Here is a 9,242-nt window from a genome sequence, read left to right as displayed (position 1 = left end):
ATAAACAGTAGTGTTTATTAGGAAGAGCTAAAAAGAGAATTAAGAATTAAGAGTGCCAGGGGCTTGGGGTGAGGGCTGCAGTCTTCAGTAGGGTAATTGGAATAGGCTTTATTGAGAAGATGGCATTTGAACACGGGAAATGACAGGTACAGACGTCTGCAGACAGAGCATTCTGGGGAGCGGGGACAGTCCTAAGGCAGGAGCAGTGTGACTAATACAGAGAACAAGGTGCGAGTAGGAGGAGAGGAGATCGAGGAGGTGATATGGAGGTGGGGTCAGATTATTTAGGACTTGCAGATTCATAGGTGAAATGAGGAGCTAATGGTGGGTTTGAGCAAAGAGGTGAGACGTGTTTTAGTGTATGAGTCTGGTTACTGAGTTGAGAATAGTATGTGAAGGGCAAGATGGAATCAGGTTAACTAGAGAAGAAGCTGTTGCTGATGACTCAGTTGGGTGGTGGATGGGTGATTAAAAATGATTAGACTCTCAGTCTTATCTTATCAATACAATTTAGAGCTATGCAATTAAAAGTGGGTTACAAGAGAAAAGGGGAAATAAGACATCAAGGATGACGCCATGGTTTTTTTCTGAAACACTGGAACTAAGAAGTCTTTAGCTGAGATGGGGAAGCCTGTGCGTAGAGCAGATTTTAGAGGGAGGAAGGGGTGCATTCCTGGTTGAGTTTTGGACAGGTCAAGCTTAAGATGTCTATTAGGCTTCCAACTGGAGAAGTGGCCCAGACAGTTAGACGTATGAGTCTGGAATTCAAGAGAGTGGTTTGGCAGAATTTAAATTTAGGGATCTTGGGCATAAAGATGGTACTTATGAAAGTGGAAGAAATTACGAGAATGAGTATAGAGAATGAAGAGGACAAAAGACCTTTATCATAATTTTATGTGTATTCATTCCCTGTTGCTGTTGTAACAAATTACAACAAATGTAATGGCTTAAAACAACATAAATTTATTATCTTATTTAAGGGTCAGAAGTCTTAACCGAGTCTCACTAGGTTAAAATTAAGGTGTCAGCAGGCCTGTATTCCTTTCTGGAAGCTGTAGAGAAGTATCTATTTTCTTGTCTATTCCATTTTCTAGTGGCTGCCTGCATTCCTTGGCTTGTCACCCCCTTGCATCTTCGAAGATAGCAATGGCTGGTCAAGTCTTTCTCATGGTATCATGTTTACCCTGACTCTTCTGCTTCCCTCATCCACATTTAAGGACCCTGTGGTTACGTCAGGCCCAGGAAAACTCCCCATCTCAAGATTCTTAATTTAGTCACTTCTGCAAAGTCCCTTTGCTATGTAAGGTAATATATTCACAAATTCCAGGGATTAGGATGTGGAAATCTATTTTGTGTGTGTATGTGTGTGTGTGAGGGGGCATTAGTCTACCTACAACATTATGGAAGCCTATAAATAATGCAGAATCCTGGGCTCCACCCAAGACTTATTGAATTAAAATTCTAGAGAATGGTGTTCAGGAATGTGTTTTATACACAGCTCCCTAGGTGATTCTTGTGTACTCCACTGCCACGCTGATGAAAACCAGGTGATGAGGAAAGGGCAGGAATGAGCATCTTGTCCCACTTCTCACCAAGACTCTAGTCCCTGTGGACCAAGGTGACCCTATGTGTAATTAGCAGCCCTCTCAATGCCACAATCCCTGCTCATCCATGTTACATGGCAGTATGGCCAGTTCTTAGCCAAGGCCAGGCTACAGTTCAGAACCTTAGTGTTACAGGACCAGGCTGGAATATGGCAGCAGGCTTGCAGACTCCTTTCCGAATGAATCCAAAGGTAGTTGTGGAGAGCTGCTATTTCAAGGTGAACTCGAGAAGGAACCAGTTGAGGCTGGCTTGAAAATAAGTGACATTCTACTGCAGACACTTGCTTTAGGGGCAAAGACATTAGCATTTGAGTATTTCTCTTCACAAATTTTAGAGTCATTTCCAAGCCATGTGACATGATTCAAAAACTAAATTAAACTAAAATAAAAACCAGACAAAATAAAACCATTCAGGCCCAGCACAGGTATAAATAATGAGTAACCGTAGGCAGGAATGCTGAGATCTCCACATTTCCGGATTTTTATCTCAGATTGACTTCCAGAATTTTTTAAGTTTTGAGATCGCCAACTGAGAATTTTTCCTTGTAGGAATTCAAACATTAAAATTGTTTTCTAAATTTTTACTATACATGAAATAGACGAATGCGTTTAATGTAATTTTTAAAAGAAAAGAAAAAATAAATAAGGTGGTCTTAACGCAGGCTGATATAACGAAATGCCATAGACCAGGTGGCTTAAAATAACAGAAATTTATTTTCTTACACTTCTGAATGCTAGGGAATTCCAGATCAAGGTGCCAGCAAATTCCTTCCTGATAAGGGACCTCTTCTTGGAGATGGCTTGCAGATGGCTGCCTTCTCACTGTGTACTCAACTGGGGTAGAGGGAAGGGGGGGAGGGAGGGAAGAAAGGAAGGAGAAAAGAGAGAGAGAAGAAGGAGGAGGAGGAGGAGGAGGAGGAGGAGGGAGGGGCATGGGAGTGGGAGAGCTCTGTCTCTTTTTTATAAGGACACTAATTCCATGATGAGGGCCCACTCTTATGACTTTATCTAAACCTAATCACCTCTTAAAGGGCTGGCCTCAAAGCACCATCACTTTGGAAGTTAGGGCATCATCATGTGAATTTGGGAAGGGACACAAATATTCATTCCATAGCAGTGAAATTGCAGGCTGCAAATCCTGGAGAAGCTTTTGAATTTATTCCCAGCTGACCAAAATAATTTAAGTCCCTTAACTTTACTTTGCATTTATTTTAACAATGTATTAAATTAGAGCACATTGGTAAATGCACTTTAATAACAAATATCAAATTCTTTATTCAACTTTCAGATTTCCAAATGAAATAAATTATCTATTTACATGCATCACTTGACCATCTGGTTCCATGCGAGGACCCAACACAGAATCAACTAATTGTCATCCATGTTTATTCATTGTTCTTAATTCATTTTCTTATAAATAATGAAAATCTAGGACCTTTAGCAAACAAACAATCTTTGCCATTAGTTGAAAGCTTGGTCTTCTTAACTATATAAGAAGCTGAAGACAAATGAGTTATGCAAAATATGTACCAAAGAAAATTAATTACTAGTCAACTCTATTGTGCAATTCCCATTTTACAGAGAGGAGAAAAAAGCAGGGCCTTCCAAGATTAGAACCAGAGGTCAGTATTCCAGAGGTTTGAGTTTTATGCTTAGGCAATTAAGTTCAATTTTTCAAGGGCATCCTTGAAATTCTTTCTTCTGGATTATTTCTCTTCCCATCTTAGAATCCAGGACCCCTCTCAACGTTTGCATACACTAAGATTATTGAGCTCATATTTAACCAACTAATATGCTAGTGGGGAGGAAAATGTGCCAAAAATCCAGAACAACCAGTAACTTAAACAATATAATTTCTATTTGAATTAAAATGATATGTGGAAAAAAATAAAAGCTCAATGCATTATAAAAGCATTATTTGAGCAAAGACCAAGGTGAAAAATTGTTTTGTGGTTCTCTTAATTTAATGAATATGAGCCAAGTAGTATTCAAAGCTACCTGCTACACAATTTTTACCTTAAACCCACTTTTCCTAAACTTTGGGCCGACTTATTTCTCCTTTCTAAAGACACCATAACACCTTACTCTTCTTTGTGTAATTATTTATAATTATGTATTTTGTGATTATACTATAAATGCTAAAAAGAGCAGTGACCTTTGTTGTTTTCTCATCAGATAAATGGTTCTCAATAAATATTTGTTCAATAAAAGAATGAGACAGACATGGTACATTTTCCTGGGGTAAAATCTTTTACTCAAAGGTTTGCAGTGTTTTTAAATCAAAACAAGCAGTTTTATTATGAAATGAAGTGCAAAATTCATGTGGGTCTTCAAAATAGATTTGAAGAGTTCTCCCAGTGAATGCTTACATTCCTCTGCCATTGATGCTATTTCAGAGGAAAATTTAATGGCACATCGATGAGTGCGTTTCAGTGTAAAGCTCCAAAGATCAGGTAATTGAAGCCAACCAAGTTCAGACATTTCATTATGAAAGGAGCAGTGACTTCCCTTCCATGGAGAAAAGAAAAGTCAGAGTAATGAAGTGTAAAGTGCACCTTTGACAAGTTATTTTAATGTCTCAGTTTTTCCAGCTGTAAAATGAAAGCATTAGATTGGATGTTCTCCAGTGGCCGCTGATGCTCTAATTTTGGTTATGCATAAATTTTTGTGTCTTTTGTTGTTGTTGTTATTGTTGGCTTACCATCATTTTTACTCCCACAAAGGGGAAAAAGATAGGAAGCAAACATTATATTTCTTTTTCTTTTCTTAAGCTTCTAAGCTTTGCATTTGTCTTTTGAATGGCACCTATAAGTGCTACTCAGTAGTTTCTTCCCCTTTTTATAAACTTGTATTCTCATTCATATGTCTAAAAGGAGAAGGAAACATAGAATCAATATCAACCCACAGAAATACATTTTTATGGATCAACCACTCAGATATTATCTGCTGAGATCTTATACATTTCATCATCACAATCAGATGTAATGGAAAATATTGATTTCAAATGTTACATTTAAAGAGGGAAGTTTCATCTTATCATGTCCCTGTTCCAATCTCATCCTTTTACCGTCTCTTTCTTTCTTCGGGCTTGACATTTTACCTTTATATCAAAAAGTTTTGCAGAACCATATTATGTAGAAACTACTGTAACATTAATACAATCCTTCAGGGGTGGTTAGATGAAACAGTTGCTTTGCCTCCCTACCAAGCAAAGACTGTCTGAATACAAGTAAAAGAGAATAAGTCAATGTTAGTGCTGTGCCAAGCACAGATAAAAAGTAAGTGGTTGATACTGCAAGTAAAGGAAACTAATGTAAAGCAACAATTATACTTTTCCAAGCTTGTGTTTATGGTCTAGTGATTGCTTAATTCAGTAAAGCTCTACAAAAAGAAATGCTTGCTTTGTTCTATTATACTGCCTCATAACCAAATGCATTTAATATGTCATCTGCTACAAATGTGACTTTAAGATATCAGTGCTACTTATGTTGTGCTCTGTGTTAATAATAATAAAAATGCCTGCCAACAGCTTCTGTGATATAATCCATACCAACATAAAGGCTGGCAAAATAAGAAATTAAAATAGGACTTCTGAATCAAAAATCAGACAATTTGTAGTCTTTGTAAGCCTATCAGAAATGGGAACTCCAGTACACTGCTTGTGGTGTGTGTAAAACGATAAAATCACTTGGGAGAGCAATTTGGCAATTATCTAGTAAAGTTGAGAATGCAAACGCCTACAAACCAGCAATTTCACTCCTAGATATATAGCCTAGAAAAACACGTGTACTGGTACACAGGAAGTCAAGTCTGTAATAGAAAAAATAGGGACAAGGGAGCACTGAACATCACTGGCAAAGAAGCGGATAAACTCTGATATAGTTAAAAAAAGGAAAAGTATGTAGCAGTTAAGATCTTTATGTATTAAGTTGAATAGATGCCACATTCAGTTAAAAAATGCAAATAGCAGGATGCACAATATAAAAAAAAGGCCATTTTTATAAAATTAAAATCACAAACAGTAATATAATATTTGGTTTCTGGCTATCTAGTAGAATACAAAAACATGGATTAGAAGGGTATTCACAAAGTTCCGAAGAGCAGCTGTCTCTGGGGAGGGAATAAAACAGAGAGGGATTAGGCCTGGGCAGGAATACAGCATACTTCAGCTTTCTTCAGATTGCTTTATTTTTTCTTTATTAAAAACAATTTTAGAAGTACATATGGCTAAATGTTAATATTAATTCTGAGGTGAAGGCAAATGGATGTTTTTATATAATATGCTTTTTGTATTAATTGCTTTTCCAATTAAAAAAACTTTAGTCACTTTTGGTCACTTGGCACAACTGGAATACTGTATTTCTTGAATTTAAGAAACCATGACTCTATATTTAAATCGTTTAATACACTGCATTTTATTCATTCATGGTGTTTATACTAGATGAGTAAACTAGGGCTTTTAGAAGGCTTTTCATGGAATTTCAGTTTAATTAGATCTTGTATGCTTGGTAAATGTAGAAAAACACGTGTACGTGTAGACGAACTCAAGTTTTAAACATCTGTTTATATAAGGTACACAAACCAGAAAGCATTTTCTTTGGTTTGTCCATGTTATCCTATGTCAATGTGAATATCAGCATTAGTTCATAGAATTTTTCCCACTGAGAGACTCAGGGTTAATGTTGCTATGTAAATGTCATGCGAATCCCATTTTGGAACAACTTATACATCCTCACAAAGTACGGAAATGAGAGAATTTTAGTTCAGAGGGTCCCATTTAAGTATAAACAATGAGAAAATTGCTTTTCATGCTGTGAAGTTTTAACTCCTTCTCATATGTAAGGAGTTGCATTTGTAAGTCTTGTCTGAGCCTCAGGGCTGATGTGGACAATTACCTAAAAGTGCTAGGAGCTGGGAGAGGACAGGAAGAAGGAGGGAATAAACTTTGCCCTAAGACAGATTTGGGTGCAAATTCTGCCATCATTTCCCCGTTGTGTGACTCTAAGCAGCCTACCGAAGTTCACCTGTAAATCAAGGATAATAAGAGCAATACCCCCTGGAGTGGGCGAGGACTAGATGAGATCCCTGTGTACAGTTCAGGGCAGAGCTGAGACATGCCGTGCACTGTCGCTGCTGTCACCACCTCAAGCTACAGGGCCTAAATTTCTATTTTCCTTTGAGCAGATGCTAAGCCATTTCTACCTGGAGTAGAATTCAAGTCTGTGCTCCTTGGATGCACCTATAGCTGCCCTATCAAGGGATAGAGGGCAGGGGACAATTGGAGCCTTGTGAAGAATATTAGGGATAAATCTTATCAGGTTGTTTTTTTTTTTTTTCCCTTTGTTTAGTTTGACTTTTTTTTTTACTTTTTTTTCTGGCAGTGGGGGGTAAGGAGAGGGTGTTATATTTTAAGAAGGCAAAAACATTTTTTTGTTGCCATTTCTCTTTCAATTTCTCTCTGTCCATTCATACTTTTATCCTCTTGGTTCTCACTTTCTCCTTCTAATAACTTTTTCCCATGTTTCAACACAAAGGATCATTTCTTTTATTCACTCTCAGGGTTGAAAAGCAACCCGATTGATTAGCCCCTTCCTAGAAGTTTGCTGATGATGTCTTAAGCTCATATCTCTCCCAGGAAAAGAGAAATAGTTGTAGTTGAATAGTAAAAGTTTTCCAAAAAAAAAAAAAAAAGATTAATAGTAAAAGTCCTCACAAATTTTTCATGAATTGCTTCCTGGAATTTTCATATTGTAACAGGATGGCAAAGTAGCAACTTTTGTGCCAAAAGACTTAATTACCCACCATTTAAATGATGTCATGTAGGTGCCAATCTCTTCTGTCTATTTTAAGTTTGGCCTTGATTCTTGCTGAAATCCAGGTGACATGGAAATCATCATCTCTCCTCATGCCCATGGTGGACCTCACTAATTGACCACAGCGTTCTTCCTGGCAGAACCTGGCCGTAACCCACAATCTGTTCTGACAGCTTTCCAGGTAGCAATTTGCAATCTCAGCTGATAAGGAAATTGAAACTTATTTGCCTTCACTGGCTTAAAATGTATATTTGTTGTTTCCCCAGTTGTAGAAAAGGGAGATGAAAAGTGGCTCATTTAAAGAAGAATTAGAAAAAAATAGAATGGACATTTGGGGTTTTGTTCTACTTTTATCTAGTATGCCCCTGTAGAAGGAACTTAAATATGAAATGAAGTAATATAGTCATACACAGTAATATATATATATATATATTCTTTTTTAATGTTGGAATGGGTATTTAATGATTGGGATAGTGAGAAGGAGGATTATCTGTCGTTAAGAAAATAACAGATAATTATAAAACCAATTGCTCTTCCCAATGAGCTCATATTATGTTTAAGATTTAATTTAAGCTTAGAAATAGAAAACTGGTCTATTAGGAGACACTCTCAAATATCTTCTTGGACAGAATAAGTAGATTAAGAGCACAGCAAGGAAGATTTAGGCATGGCTGAATGATATAAACTTTTGTAACAGATTGGTTATGGAAGGTGAAGACCAAATAAGCAATCCAAAATGATCTTGAAGTTTTAATTCTTAGTATGTGGGAAAATAGTGGGTCCTAACAGACACTGGAAAGTCAGCAGGAGAAATAGTTGTGCTAGGGGACAGATAAGAGATCAGACTTAGACTTATGGAGTTTGAGGGACTTCAAAATGGAGAACATCTTGTATTTGGCATTATAGGCCTGGCCTTTGAAAGCCTTGGAATAAAGATTTTGAAATTGTTCTTGAAAGGATGGTGGGAAGAAATGTTGATCCATTTTAACTTCATTTATTACCTGTAAGATATTTTGAAGGGTGCCAGACATTGAGGAAAGGCAGATTTGGTTCAACGCCGAGTCACTGGGATTCTGAAGAAATATGAGAGTGGTTGACACAGAATTTCCGGATGGGGAAGGGAAGGCAATCTACAAGTGGGAATCTAGTCGTAAGGTGGAATAATAAGCTTGCTTATATAGAAGTTTACAACTCATTGAAGAAATAGATGTTTATTTTTAGAATGAGAAAGAGAAAGGATGATTATGAGATGGCTTCCAAGGAGCTACCACTGCCTCATGCATTGATCAGAGAGTGAACAGAGAGTGCTTTTATTTTATTTTTTTATTTTTATTATTATTATTGTTATTTTCTTAGTCTCCATTTTATTATGTGAGTTCTGAGGTTAGGAAAGTGATAGGACTGGGTCTGATTGGAGGCCCCTTCCTCAGCACAACTACCATCCTCACAGGAACTCCTTGTGACATGGGTACCTTGAGAAAGGGGAGGTTAAAGCAGGTGGACAGGGATGCACTGGGAGCCTAATCCCATATAGGGAGTGCTTTTAGACAGTTCAAACTATTCAGCTTCTGCGAGAACTGTAATCCATTTCTGTGTAAAAAAGTCAACAAGTCACTAAAAGAAATGATCAGAGCATAATTTTATTATTTGATAATGTGTAAAAAAAAAATGATAAGGCAGTTCAACCAGTTTGAAATTTGCTGGAATTTTTCAGTTTTGTTGATACTACTCCTCTTTGAGAAACAAAGAGGTGTTTATTTTAAAGAAAAGGTGACATACCTTGACCAGTGTTCCTCGGAGACTCCATTATTTACCAAGGACATTT

The sequence above is a fragment of the Pteropus vampyrus genome, unplaced genomic scaffold (assembly GCF_000151845.1).
Source record: "Pteropus vampyrus isolate Shadow unplaced genomic scaffold, Pvam_2.0 Scaffold134, whole genome shotgun sequence".
Classification (NCBI taxonomy): domain Eukaryota; kingdom Metazoa; phylum Chordata; class Mammalia; order Chiroptera; family Pteropodidae; genus Pteropus; species Pteropus vampyrus.
Note: the sequence above shows the minus strand (reverse complement) of the source record.